The sequence below is a fragment of the Cydia splendana genome, chromosome 27 (assembly GCF_910591565.1).
Source record: "Cydia splendana chromosome 27, ilCydSple1.2, whole genome shotgun sequence".
NCBI lineage: Eukaryota > Metazoa > Arthropoda > Insecta > Lepidoptera > Tortricidae > Cydia > Cydia splendana.
In genome coordinates, this window is record NC_085986.1 from 6,205,591 (window position 1) to 6,220,682 (window position 15,092).

At 34.2% G+C, this 15,092-nt stretch overlaps 1 protein-coding gene and 2 long non-coding RNA genes across 3 annotated transcripts in view; 1 reads left to right on the plus strand and 2 right to left on the minus strand.

Moving 5' to 3' along the window:
- LOC134803825 (uncharacterized) overlaps positions 1-15,092 on the plus strand; it is a 347,292-nt gene that overhangs the window by 115,375 nt on the left and 216,825 nt on the right. The gene's annotated exons all lie outside the window — the stretch shown is intronic.
- The window catches only part of LOC134803805 (uncharacterized), an 87,598-nt gene that overhangs the window by 20,973 nt on the left and 51,533 nt on the right, over positions 1-15,092 (minus strand). The gene's annotated exons all lie outside the window — the stretch shown is intronic.
- On the minus strand, positions 4,438-4,847 carry LOC134803829 (uncharacterized). Its single transcript, XR_010146028.1, has 2 exons — positions 4,798-4,847; positions 4,438-4,553 (listed from the first exon to the last, which is right to left on the minus strand). It is a non-coding gene; the product is annotated as an uncharacterized LOC134803829 (long non-coding RNA).

The following is a 15,092-nucleotide window of genomic DNA, read 5'->3' on the forward strand; positions in this document are numbered from 1 at the left end:
GGTGACTGTTGCTACAGCGAATATCGGTTACTTTATCGATATCGATTTACTTGTAGTAGGTATCGCCCTATACTAGTGGTTAAAGGATTTACGATATAGTATAACGGAAGTTAAAGTTAATGGTTAGTTAATAATGATTAATAGTATTTATAGCGCCAAGGGGAAATGGAACTGTCTGTAAACGTAAGTTACGTCAGGTACAATCTAATATGTACATAAACATATATAACACATACAAACATTTTGTTTTTGTAGCTAAGTGTATAGGCTACGTTTCAGCCTTTTCTTTTTATTATTTATTTATCATAAAGTACACAACAATGTTCTAACAACTATATTTCTCGCCTGCGATTGCAGTTTGTTGGCGAGATAGCGCTCATTTTTGCATTTTAAACATTTATTCTATGCACTATACTTCCAAACATTCTACACGGAAAAAATGTACTCAAGTTAGTTTTTCAACTTTCTAAAATTTTATCGATAATCGATATCTTTGGAGCATCCCTCATCGATATCTGAGCAGACAGCCGGTCTCCTGGAATTTGCCGCGCTCTCTATTCGTGGCTGACACACTCTGTTGGGTCACAGGTTCAATTCTGGACAAGCAATTTGTCAGGTCAAGCAATTAGCTTCTTTCACTATCTAAAATTACTAGATTTAAACCAGTAAGTAAAGCAATTTAGATAATTAGTAAGAATGACATTATTTTGATTTCTTATTTACTCTACTCTCTGCGCTAATCTTGACAGAACAAAGTGTGGAAGGGTCATTATAAACGTAATATTTACATAGAAATTTGACATTTTGCCATTGCAAATGCCATGCATCAGAGTAGGTAAGCGTAATCAGACTATTTTATATAAGTATAAATATAATATTCGAACACCTGCCAATAGTCATATCAGATGTCTTTATGTAAACGTAACAACATCAAATACTAAGCATTAAATAGTAAGCATTTAAACATACCTATGCCGTGCTAAAATTTTAGAAACTTTTAGAAGCGCATTCGTATGACTAAATCTAAATAGCTGAGCGGAGCGAGGTCGTCAAACAAGACGAAAAGGCCGGATGCTAAGATCCCCGTTTTGATTGAGGTATGAATAGTATTGTTCAGAAATATTTTGAAAATAATATTCTTAAAATAAAAAATAGGGTGACTGCTACAGTTGTTGGCCACTACATAGTAATTGGACACTCCTAACAATAAGACTTATGTTCGCTGTTTTCTTTAAGATTTGTTAGGAATGGCGTATTACTATGTAGGGCCAATAACTATTGCAGTCACCTAGCATGATTTTTTTTCGATTTAACGATTTACATTAAGGTTAATATTCTTTTATTTCAGAAAAAAATCTAACAGTAACTAAAAACAAGATCTTATAGGTACAACATATGTATCAGTTCAAGTTATCATACAAAGGCGTGCAAGATAACGGTGTCGAAACGTAAAAGATAAGAGGTGACGTAATAATTTAAACAAAAGACTGTTTCGGTGATGTCACAACTTTATCAAAGTTCCATTGGGTATGTTTATTTGGTACATATAGTGGAATGTATTAATTTTTTCTAAGATTATACATATTCATAGACTAAATAAAATAGTTTTGGTAGATAGAGTAGCATTCTACTCTCTCTCTCTTCTTCTTCTTCTTTCTAGCTTAATTTCGTATGCCCTTGGGTACGACATAGTGGAACAATTTTCCTTTTTTCCCATCATATCACAGAATAATAGTATTATCATACAGAACGGCCACGCACCGCCCCGCCCCGACTCGCATTACCTCGCCCCGCGACTGGCCGCGACATGAATCTGGCGGACTTCTGGCGTCCTCTCAGTGAAGCGACTTACACACACATACACAATGGCGCGTGTACAGACGTGCCGCGCACAATGCAACGCAAATGATTTTTGATGTATGGAGTGTCGTGTTCGCCCTGTGATCATATGCAATATCATGTTGTGTACACCTATGATCGACGAATAAAGCATATGTATTTGTAGATTAAACTTCTTTAAAACCATCATAGAAGGCAAGATAAAAAGGAAGAGAGGCAGGGGCAGACCAAGACGAAGCTATGTAGACCAAATAAAAGAAAAAGCTGGTGTCGTGTCGTATCAAGAGGTCAAGGCTATGCCATATGAGAGGGAGAAATGGAAAATACTCCATCGACAAGAGGATACCTCTCAAATTGAAGAAGAGAGAAGAGAAGATAGAGTAGCATTGGTATTGGGTAGACAAGTGGTAAGGCGTGCGACTTTTAATCCTGCGTACCAATGGGTTTTCGGAACTTATAGTAGTAATAGTTTGTCAAGCAAAGTATGTCAGTAGCAATGTACAGCAAAGTGAAGTAGGGCACTACTCAAAGAGCCGCTATGTACTACATCGAACCAAAACATGTAATTATCATAGCCTCAAAATTTACAAATATTTCCGATCAACGAGCATGATTGTACATTGTTGGCACCTTGACTTTGCTTAAGTTCATGAACAATCTTATGTAATATATTGGTATTTAATGCTGACAGCAGAAATTTCTCTTGAAATTGCAACGATTCAGAATGTAAACAAACAAGATGGCTGTCATTCACGATCCACATTCCACAGATAAAACACAGATGACACGCGATTATGGAATTATTCGAAAACAGTGTTGCTAACCCGCGATTTTTCAATTTTGCCGCCTTTTGCTACTGACAAGATTTGCTTGACCAAGTATATGTACGATATATCATATGATATTTATTTATTATTCACGTCTAGACGACTTCGTCGAATGACTATTGTTTTATAGACTGTGGTAACAGTGTGGGCGACGATGGTACTTATAGACTGATAATTTAAATAGAAACATTTTTTCACATTTAAATGTATTTTGTTAACAAATCATTACTCACTACCGGAATAATGATAACGAGGCATTTTTATGTTATCGCTTAATTTCCTCTAAATATGCAACTGGGCATATGGGGTTATTCCCACTAGTTAAGTACCACTAAGTTGTTACCAGTGGTAACTACTGGGATTTTTTTTCACACCTTTTACCACTGGGAAAATTTTAATTAAAAAAAAAATTGTATTGAACACTAACAAAATGTTGGTGGTAACTACTGGGAAAAAAAATTGCCCACCTTTTACCAGTGGTAACTACTGGGAAAAATAATGCCCAGTACAGTAGTTACCACCAACTTTTGCATGGCTCATTGGACAGAAATCAGGATGAATTTGTATAGTATAGGTAAGTCTAAGAGCAGAGGTTAGGTTAGACTCAATTAAGTTAGTGATGTCATTGGTATGTATAGACGGTCAAGCAAATCTTGTCAGTAGAAAAAGGCGCGAAATTCAAATTTTCTATGAGACGATATCCCTTCGCGCCTACATTTTTCAAATTTGCCGCCTTTTTCTACTGACAAGATCTGCTTGACCAAGTATACAGTCGAAGGGATCAATTATCATTGATTACCATTATTAAAGGAGTATAGCTAAAGGGGCCCACAGATTACCAGTTCGCCGTACGATATCAGCCTGTCAGTTAAACGCAAAAGGTTACAGTTCCGAACAACTGACAGGCTGATATAGTCCGACGAACCGGTAATCTGTGGGCCCCATCAGGCTTCTACCAATAGGGAGTATTACTGCAATGTTCTGCCGCCAGAGTACAGTAAGAGTAAATTAGTACAGACCACTAATTTGTTTAGTAAACCATAGAGTAACTTATACATTATATCTAGGGTTGCCAGATGGTCGGGATTTGGCGGGATTCTCCCGATTTTTAGCATGTGTTCCCGATTCCCGACAAAGTGAAAATGGTCCCGAAAAACAGCTTCAAGTTATAAAACAATAATTTGAAGTTCCGAACTGTCGTCGAGCGAGCGAGCTGACGTAGTGGCAATAAGGTAAAATATCGTTGTTTTTAATACAATTTCTTTAATTTGAATGTATTTTTTTTCCCGACTTTAAGTCCCAAAATCCCGAAAGATTGATCTTGTTTCCCGATAATAGCGCCTTTCGATCTGGCAACCCTAATTATATCACTACGCCTTATACTATTTTTTTGGCAAGTTTTTACTATAACATTGATGCATCAAGGCGGTTTGTTTACAGGTGGCCTACCGAGAAATGCGAAAATCTAAATTTCGTTGTCTGCCTCTCTATCGATCGAATAAGCAAGAGTGATAGAGAGGCAGAAACCGAACTTTCGATTGTCGTGATTCACGGTAGGCCATGTGATTGAGTTAGTGACGCCCTCTACGCGGATTTTTGCGTAATATTCCCTATTGGATTTGATCTATTCCAAGTAGATCATAATCTAATGGCCTTACACCCACATGTGTGTAAAACCTCGTGTGGCTGTTATTTTTAAATGTTTTAAATGCCGGAGATAAATATGCATAGGTACAGTATGAAGTCATCTGAAGGGAAATGTGAACGTTCAGTATAGGTATAGGTAAAAAACTTAAGTAAGTCACCTGTTGTATGTAGTTGTGGCGTGTTCGAATAGACAATACATGTTTAAAAGACACACACAAACAAAACAAATGTCTATTCGAACTAGGGTTGCCAACTTTTTTTTGGTGGAATATAGTATTTTCCAGAATAAGGCATCAAAAATATAGTACATTTCAAAAAAATATAGTACTTTTAGATAAAATACTAAACATGAGTGTAATATACGTTTAATCGGAAATATAGTATTTTAGCGTACTATATATTTTTCCAAAAGTATATAGTACAGAGAGCCAAAATATAGTACAATACTATATAATATAGTACGGTTGGCAACCCTAATTCGAACACGTCACAACTACATACAACAGGTGACTTACTTAAGTTTTTTACCTATACAGATGTACTGCATAATTATTTTCCATCGTATTTTCACGGAAACGTACGAACGTGTCTTGCTATGTCAGTCAGTCTCGGTACAAATTGTGCTGAGGTTGACTGAAGTAGCATGACAAATACGAACGTTTCCGAGAAAATACGATGGAAAAAAATTACGCACTACATCTGTATATACTTCTAAGCAGGGATAGATGTATTTTAATGTTTAGTTTATAGTAGATACGACGGAAATTGTTAACGAAAGCACCCAGTTTTCTACCAGTCATCCAAGTGGGGTTAAAAGAACCCAGTTAGGCTAGATTGCCTGTTACGGCGTCAAATGACGTCATCGAGTAGATTTCCATTATATAGAGCTTTAGGCCTTGCTAAAAATACGCGTCACGAATCATCGCAAAGTGACTCAGTTCCGTTAGTAGTATGCTTGATTGATTAAGCAAGCGGTTTGGACGGTTGAAAGTATATATCTGTACATACACGACCGAAGGGAGTGTTTTATATTGACACGAGTTGCGAATTATCTATTCGCACGTGTATCGTACAACGTTTTACAGTACGTATGGCTGTTTAAATTTTCTACATATACGCAATAGGGCGAGAACGTAGCACCATACGCACTGTAAATAATGATTTCTGTTCCGCAAAACACAATCTTAAGACGACTATAAATAACCTGAAATCACAAGACGAGACAATTTTTGTTTTTAAGTCTGTATGTATAATGTGTACGTATTATTGTACATACTGTTAACTGAAACATTGTAAACCGTATTGTAAAGATTATAATCCATCGATGATCCAAAATCTAAAGGGGCCCACTGATTACCAGTTCGCCGGACGATATCTGCCTGTCAGTTAAACGCAAAATTTGACAGCTCCGAACAGCTGAGAGGCTGATATCGTCCGGAGAAACTGGTAATCTGTGGGCTCCTTTAGAGCATGAAATAGATAGAGCATGAGATAATGAAATAGTAACTGAAGACGCCTTGCCTGTCATTTTCTGTACAAAACAGTCTACCCATTTTTGCGCGGGGGGGGGGGGGGGGACGGACGTCAAATGTATGGCTATTTGTACGTAAAGTGTCATTCTATGGAACTTGCTAACATGTACAAATTTCCATGCCTATGATAAAGATAAAAGATAAAAAATAGTTTATTCAAGTAGGCATATTACAATGCGCTTATGAACGTCAAATAAACCTTTACCGGCTCCAACCGTACACCTCTGCCCCGAGAAGATTTAAATCCCCCCTCAATTGGAGGAGGGTATCCCAATATGGGACCGGCAACAAACTCGGCGGGACACATCTTTTCAAAACATTATTACATCTTATAATTAACATGCATTACGAGTAATTAAGAAAAATACAATTTAAATTACTATAGAATTCATGCAATTTCAATTCCATTCAATTCAATTTCTTTATTATTCAATTTAGGCATTAACATAATGCACCTATGAAGGTCAAAAAAGTACATTTGTACAGAATTAAATTTAAATTAAACAATCACAACAAACATCAAATATTTACAAATTATATAATTATATAACAAATTATACTCAGTGAGTTCATAACTTTATACAAATACGTAGCTCTTTCAGAAAACATATCAAATTCTTACAAAAGGAAAAGAAAATAAAATCAATAAAAGAAATGAGAATACATATTATATGAATCTGACTGATTGTTATGAGATGCTTTCATACAATTTGATGTGCTTTCTTACCTGAGCTGAGTCACCTTTAACTCTACACATAATACAATGCTTTTAATTGCTACTTGTCGTTATTACAGTTTCTGGTTTGGACCATGTATGTTTGTCTGTCAAGTAGTCCTCGACTCTGTAATAAGCCTTCAACATCAATGACTTTTTTAAGTAACTCTTAAGAGCTGGAAAGGGTAATCTTAAAGCATCCTCAGGTAACTTGTTATAAAAATGAATGCATTGCCCAACGAATGACTTCTGTACTTTACGAACACGAAACTTTCTGATAGCAAGCTTGTTTTTATTTCTAGTATTATAGTTATGGACATCAGAATTCTTAGTGAAGGAGTCTAGATTCTTAACAACATAAATAATACTATCATATATGTATTGGGAAGCTACAGTTAAAATATTAATTTCTTTAAAAAGTTCTCTTAATGATTCACGCACCCTTAAATTATATATAGAACGAATGGCTCTCTTTTGTAAGACAAATATAGTCTGTATGTCAGCTGCTTTGCCCCAAACCAGAATACCATATGACATTACACTATGAAAATAACTATAATAAACAAGGCGAGCTGTTTCAACATTAGTCAATTGTCTAATTCTCCTCACAGCGTAAGCGGCCGAACTTAATTTGTTTGCTAGTGTTCTTATATGAGGACTCCATTGTAGATTTTTGTCCAATGTTAAACCAAGAAACAGTGCTTTATCTACCGTCTCTAAGCATTCATTATTCAAAAGTATCTTAGTATCGACTGGTTTAACATTCGGCAAAGAAAATCTAATGCATTTAGTTTTCTTAGCATTAAGAAGCAAATTGTTCATAGTAAACCAGTTAAGTACATTAACGAGTGTGCTGTTAATTACACTGTAATCGGTAGATTTCCGATCAACCTTAAAAAGTAATGATGTGTCATCAGCAAAAAGAACAATTTCACAAAGATTTTCTACTACACATGGCAAATGATTTATATAAACCAAAAACAGGAATGGACCCAAAATAGAACCTTGTGGCACTCCTAATTGGACTACAGTACCGCTAGACCGGGTTTTGTTTACAACAACTGTTTGTGTTCTGTTGCTAAGGTAAGAAGACATAAAGTTTAGGGCATTTACTGACAGACCATAGTGTTCTAATTTCAAAATGAGCGCTCCATGATCCACACAATCAAATGCTTTAGGAAGATCACAAAATATGCCAATTGCATCACAAGAATTTTCCCAAATATCATAAATATGTTTAATAAGTACCGAAGCAGCATCGGTCGTGGAACGGCCCTTTGTGAAACCAAACTGATTGCTTGTAAGTAAAGTATGTCTGTTGAAGTGACCCAGTAGATCATTTAACATTAACTTTTCAAAAACTTTACTTAGTACAGGAAGTATTGATATTGGACGGAAATTAGCCATATCACTCGAATCACCCGATTTAAAAAGAGGTATGACTTTGCTATATTTCATAAGATCTGGAAAGACGCCTTGTGAAATTGAAATATTATAAATTACGGCTAAGTAAGGCGCTATTACGTCTAAGACATGACTAATGACTCTAACGGATGTTCCCCATAACTCTTCCGTTTTCTTTAAATTGAGTGACTTGAATGTTTTAACAATAATTGCTGAATCTACTAGACTAAACTCAAAGTTAATATTACATTTCTTAACATTAGCACAAAGTAAGGAATGAGCTCGAGAAGAAGATGAATGTAGACATTTAGTGGTATTAATAGCTATTTTAGAAAAATAATCTTCGAATGCCGAGGCAACATCGTTGTTTGACATGGTCAGTTGTTTATCCGAGACAATGTTGACTTGACAATCGCGTGATTTACATTTACCAGCTTCCCTATTTATAATATTCCATGTTGTCTTCACTTTGTTGTCCGACACTTTCAGTTTAGAACTTGTATAGTTTGCTTTAGTTTGCTTTGGCTGCATGCATATGTATGATTTAACGTACAAATAGCCATGTCAGATAAACGTCACCCCATACAAAAGTATGCACAATTATACACGGTTTTCGGCAGAGGGGTAAGCTCTTAAAGGCGATTCCGGTTATTAAATGCTAGAGCATTTAACCGGAGTATTTTGGGCTTAGAAGTCCAAAATACGTGAGAACCAATTTTTTATACACACTGCCACGTCGCAAAATAAGCCATGGCAAACTGTCAAAACCTTATTTACTAGACAATGGTAAACATATACCTGTTTCCGGTATCCATTGTTATGTATACGGCACAATAGTTCAGTGCGTCACTCTAAATTACTCTACAATTATGTAGGATAAATAAAGCCACTGTTCAAGTCCATAAACCGCACTAGGCATGCGTTTATTTGTCACTGACACTTTCTATTTTATGTAGTACTTCATACTGGAGCAATGAATCAAAATTACTTTCGTTATCTTGTCTCTAAAAATGTAAATAGTGGAGTTTTTTGTATACGTGGGGGTATTCAGAAAATTCAGAAAAACTGGTATATTTACTTTTTCGAAAAACTTTTTGGGTTATTTAGACTCGGAATCATGAGTACTAATCATGAATGAGACAAAGAAAAAAGTGTCCCCAGTTTTTCATACAAATTTTGGGTGTCAGTTTTGTAACGGTCCATACGAAATGTATGTGAAAATGCGTTACAAAACTGTTATTTCTATTAGGACACATTTTTTTTCTTTTTAAATCTATATTTTAATCGATAGTCCTCGTGATTCTGAGTAGAAATAACCCAAAAGTTGATGGATTTCGGAAAAAAGTAAATGGTACACTTTTAAGTGAAAATGCTCATGTATGAGATTAAATAGTGTTTTTATTTTTCTCACATTAATACGCGGAAGACATACTTAATAATATACAATACCGTTTTTAATTGGGATAAGGGCAAGCGAATGATGACCGTTTTTAATTGTTTGAACTAATTTTCTCAAACTACAAATAAATTGAGTTCAATTAAAGTAAAACTTTTTCATGAGAAAGAAAAGTAGAATGACAATTTACAGTGTCAAAATATGGAAGTACATATTACACTGCTACACTTTGTCACGTCAAACCCAGTGCAAAATAGGTTATTTAACTATATTTAAAATAAATTATTTCACACCATGCATGAAATAAAGCACCAGAAGATTAATACAGAAACGTAGACCGCAGTTATTTTTAAAGACAATTTATATTTTAAAACCCGTATAAAACTATAAAGAGTACGTAATTTGATTATGACGTCACTTGATAGTGTTTCATATAAATTCCATAGTAGAAAAATCGTTTTGACAGTTCGAAAAAAGAAACGATATAAGACTTTATTGATAAAAACAAAGAAAGAAATAAACAAACATAATAAGTAAAACTTAAAATCCTACAGATAAAAAATATGGCCTAGATCGCCGTCATTGGGGAAGGTGCCCAGAAGGCTGGCCGTATTTCCCCGCTGTGTGGCTATACTAATACGCTGGGCGAAATAGTGGCCAACCTCAGAAAAAGAAACTGATTTGACTAGATATCAAATTCCCAATTACACACAGACCCCATTCTAATTCGGAACACACACTTAAAATGCACAACACAACTGCAACGCTCCACGGACGCGCTTTCACTAAATATTATAACAATAACATTGTGTACGATTTAGTTCTGAAAAGACTTAAAAACCTTAAAAAGGATACAGATGTAGTGCATAGTTCTTTTCCGTCGTATTTTCACGGAAACGTACGAACGTGTCTTGCTATTTCAGTCAGTTTCGGTACTAAAAGTACTGAGGTTGACTGAAGTAAGCATGACAAATACGAACGTTTCCGAGAAAATACGATGGAAAACAATTCTTACATCCTGTACATATTGCAGTATTTTCATGTGTAGTTATATATGAGAATCGACATAAACATGTTTTATGTTTAACAATATTGTTATTCTCTCGAGCCACATTAGGTATTTACCGTGAGAAAATGAAAATAAACATAATTATTAGTAGCAGTTACTACTAGTCATTAGTGCTAAAAACATTCAAAACATAATTAGCTAATCACTTACCTATTTAATTTATTTAATGACATCCATTTCAATTGAAATAATTGTATTTATGTACACGACACTATATTATTATAAAAAATGTTTTTTTTTTAATTGTTTGAATTTAAAATTGTGTACTTTCGATATTCTATTTGTTTTATTGTCACTAAAACGTTTTCCAATGTGTTATTTAGTTATCACTATTGGCATTATTTTTTTTTACTAACAGAACGATATTCTTTAGTTACACCATAAGACATGACATGATTTTTAAAATATTATTTTTAAATTATAAATAAATATCCACTATGATTACACCACTACATCAAAACACTATTGTCACTCACATTGCGGTAATAACCACTATTTTTACAGTGTTAACGGTAATTTTTCGCGGTAATATCCACTTGTAACGTTGAGTCATGCGGCTTCGACCGTTGCATTGTGTGAACTGAGCCGTTCCGCCCTTGCGCAGTAAAGGTCGGGTTACATGTCGACACAACGGCCAGATTCGAACTTTAAAATACGCCAATTAATAGATCCAGAAACGATATGGATTAGATATGTCAGTGTCAAATGTGACGTTTCTTCAAACAAAAACCTCACTTTTGACACTGACACATCTAATCCATATCGTTTCTAGATCTATTAATTGACGTATCTTAAAGTTCTAATCGGGCAGTTAGGGCTAGGAAGGTCTCTATGACAGTTCTTTCAAGTATCTTTGGATTGGGCTTAATTTAAAATTAATTGAAGAAATATGTTTTTATTTGTAAATAATGTGCTAAATTCCAAAAAAAATCTTCTCACAATTTACATGACAACTCCCATTGAAATGGACTGTCCTCCGCGATATAATTTCATTGTTTTTACCTTAAAATCCGACGTTTCAGCTAAGTTGCACCAGTTGTGGTCACGGAAAGACCACACCTGGCCAGACCACACCACACCACCACGCCACAGCTGTGGTGACCACAGCAGGTGCAACTCAGCTGAAACGTCGGAATTTAAAGTAAAAACAATGAAATTATATCACGGTAGACCCGGTTGTGTAATTAAATATGTGTACAAAACGCGAGAGTTTAAAGACTTTAAAGTGTTAAAATTAACTGTTATAGGAACCATCATTCAACACGAGAAGTATAGGGTATTGGCGCCAAACCTTTTTACCCATCTGCGCGTCACAAAGGAGGGTAATGTGTTTATCAGTTTGAAGTGTTTGTTTTTTGAGGCACTATAGAAAACAACCTCGTAGGTCGATTTTGACGATTCTTACATCAATCCATTACATTTACGTGATAGTAAAAACAATACGGCGACAATCAAAATCCATAATTATAAGTATTATGTCAAGTGGTATATCATTTTATAAGGATTTGTAAAAGGTCTTTACTTTTTTTGTCATTTATTTTATGGTTGTAATTTAACATCTTTAATCATATAAATAATTATAAATACCCGAGGTTAGGTTTTTTATAATGTGTTTATATATTTTTTGTAATGTTTTGTAATATATGTAATATATGTAATATGTGTAATATATGTAATAATAATGTATGTAGTATGTGTGTAGTATTTTTATCTAACGGTCAGGTAAGCCGCCATGTAAGCCCGGCGCGCTCACGTTTCGTTCCGTTCGTGACTCACAGATAACTACTGTTCTCAATGATTGTACAGTCAGCGCTAAAAGTACCTGTATTGGACACTTTTGCACGCGAGTACCCTGGAATTAGTATACATAGAAAATGAGCAATTCATTATAATACATTGGAAATTAAAAAATGTATGGGAATGATAAAAAAAGTCCCAAGACCTTGAGTTCAAAATTTAAGTTTTTTTAACATCAAAAAAATAATGGTACCATTGGTTTACTTATATTTTATTATTTTATAATATTTATTTAATTATTGAATTAATTGATTATATTGAAACTGTAGCAGAGAGGCATTTTATCATTGGGTGATTCTTAAATTGTGTCCAAAAAAATTTTTTTTTCATAAACGTTTTTATTTTTCACATATTATTACATATATCAAAAGTACATACAAAAAGCAATTTTTTGATTCACATGGTCAAGCTTAATACCCTCAGGAAAGGTAAATAAAATGAGTACATAAACACGGTTGTGACAAAGTGACCCTCAGTCGTGATATTTCGCCATTTTGGTGGCCAACTCGGCTATTTTGATTTATATAGTTATTTTAACATAGCTTAAGTCACTCCTATGACTACGACAAACCTAATGACAGCTCAGACGTTGAAATCCGTCAAACTATAAAGGCTGAAGAGCGTGACAAAGAATTCGATACACATCATACATACATACAAGCGAAAAACATTTTTTTTGCTTTGGCAGTCGGGCAATAATAGCAAATGATCTGTAGCTAAGAAAAATGCATTTCTGAAAAGTGCATGTGCCTCTAAATTAATCAAACGAATTAAGAATGACACGACCACGTGTCTATATGTCACAAACGTGGACTCAAAAGCCCGTGGCGGTGACAGATTTTTGAGGCCACGGTCGTGATAATTTGGAACATGTTCGATATTACATAAACATTTCCTTTGATTTTGCAAATGTTAAATAATTAGCTTAATCTGCAATGTATGAGGTATATCTTATGTTACAAACAATAACGTGAAACTGCAACTTACTTTTAAAACTCTAACATGGCGGTGACACGTTAAGGTTGACCGTTTTTTCAAATGAACACAAATAAATAATTTTCGACAAAACTTCTCCCTTCAGCCATTTGTAAACCTGACAACAACACAGTGTTGCTGTTCTAAAAAAACTTTAATAAGGCTGCCAGTAGTAAAGATAATTTTCTACCGAGTACCGCATGTTTATATTACCACGCGCGGTGGTGACGCGAAATTAATCACAAAATGAATGTTGTTTAAAATTATATAAAATCGTTATAAATCCATACAATTTTTAAACAGTGTTGTAGAAGAAGGATTAGTGTTTTATATTTGATATAAATTATTGCAAAATCACTTCCTATTTTTTCAAAAAAAAATCAATTATCACAAAATCTGGGAAAGTCACACTACACGGTCCGTGTACAATATGTTTCTAATACTCTTAGGACAATACATTTAGGTTGACCTAAAACTAGAGGTAAATTGCTAAGTATATTGATATAGAGTTTATTTATTTTCAAAAAAATACATGCTATTCTTAGTATTCTTACGTGTTACACAAAAAATGCATAAGAATAAGAATTACCCCATTGACAAAAAAAAAATAGATTTTCGGCTGATTGTACCATGAACGCTAACGTGCCATTTTGAACCTTATTTTGATCATGTTTTGTATATTTGTGCGTAAGATATGTATTTTAAATTTAATAGTATATTGATGTTCCGCTTTCTTATTGTTTTGGTGTATAAAAAGATGTTTACAGGAATATTATTAGTCGGACATACACATAACATACACATATATACATATATCTAGCATAAATAAATAACATCAATGGAATACAATATTAGGTACTCTTATTTTAATTATTAACATCATGTAAAAAACGCGTCATTTTTATCGGATGTTCATATACGGTATCGTCTTGGGTCGTCCCATTCGTTTTTCGTCAAGTTCTTAAATTAGTCCTATTCTGCTTTCGTCACTCATTCTACATTCGTCACAATCGTCGGTGGCTTTCAATGTAGAATGAGTGATGAAAGCAGAATAGGACTAATTTAAGAACTTGACGAAAAACGAATGGAACGACCCAAGACGATACCTCATATACAACGTTACGGAATTCAAGTCGAGATGTAGTAACATTTGTACCGAATAATGAACATTATTATGTGACAATTTTATCCTCAAAATTTAAGCTTAAATTTTAATTAGAATCTGGAAATAGTTTACCCGTCAGATTTTTTTGCGCTACTTCATTGTTTTTGTAATAAAACCCTAAAAATAGACACCACTTTTTCAATTAATTAAAAAAACATAAGTACCGGCTACGGGCTAACCTCAGCGCCGCAGTGGCCACACCCAAAACGCATTAGTCTAACTAAAGATATCGCTAGGAAGCACGCAAACGCCGTTCCCTTTTCTATCACATTAATGGTTTATTTTTATTATTAACAGCCACTTAACCTAGTCAGTGGTGATTCTGCCTACGAAGCTTTATGTCATGGCTATGAAATGAAATATCTATCAAACCGATAGATGTCGCTAGTAGGCATAATCATTTTGATTCTCATTTCATTACATTACCGATATTTTAACTATTTCAAGTTTGATTTGGCGTAGTTGTTGAGAATATTGAACAATAATTATTAATAACAGAGTTACAGGTCAACACATTTTAAATATGACAATATTAATAACATTTATACAATATCATATAAATTAATTGCATTTATTTCGTAACTTCTAACTGTCAAAAATACAAATCTGGGAACATACATATTCTTGCGGTATGTTTTTGATTTAAAGAATTATAGGTAGATCAAAAAAATCTTGAAAAAAATGTTGATAGTTGTTATAAATAATTCTTCCGACAGCCACTTTTAT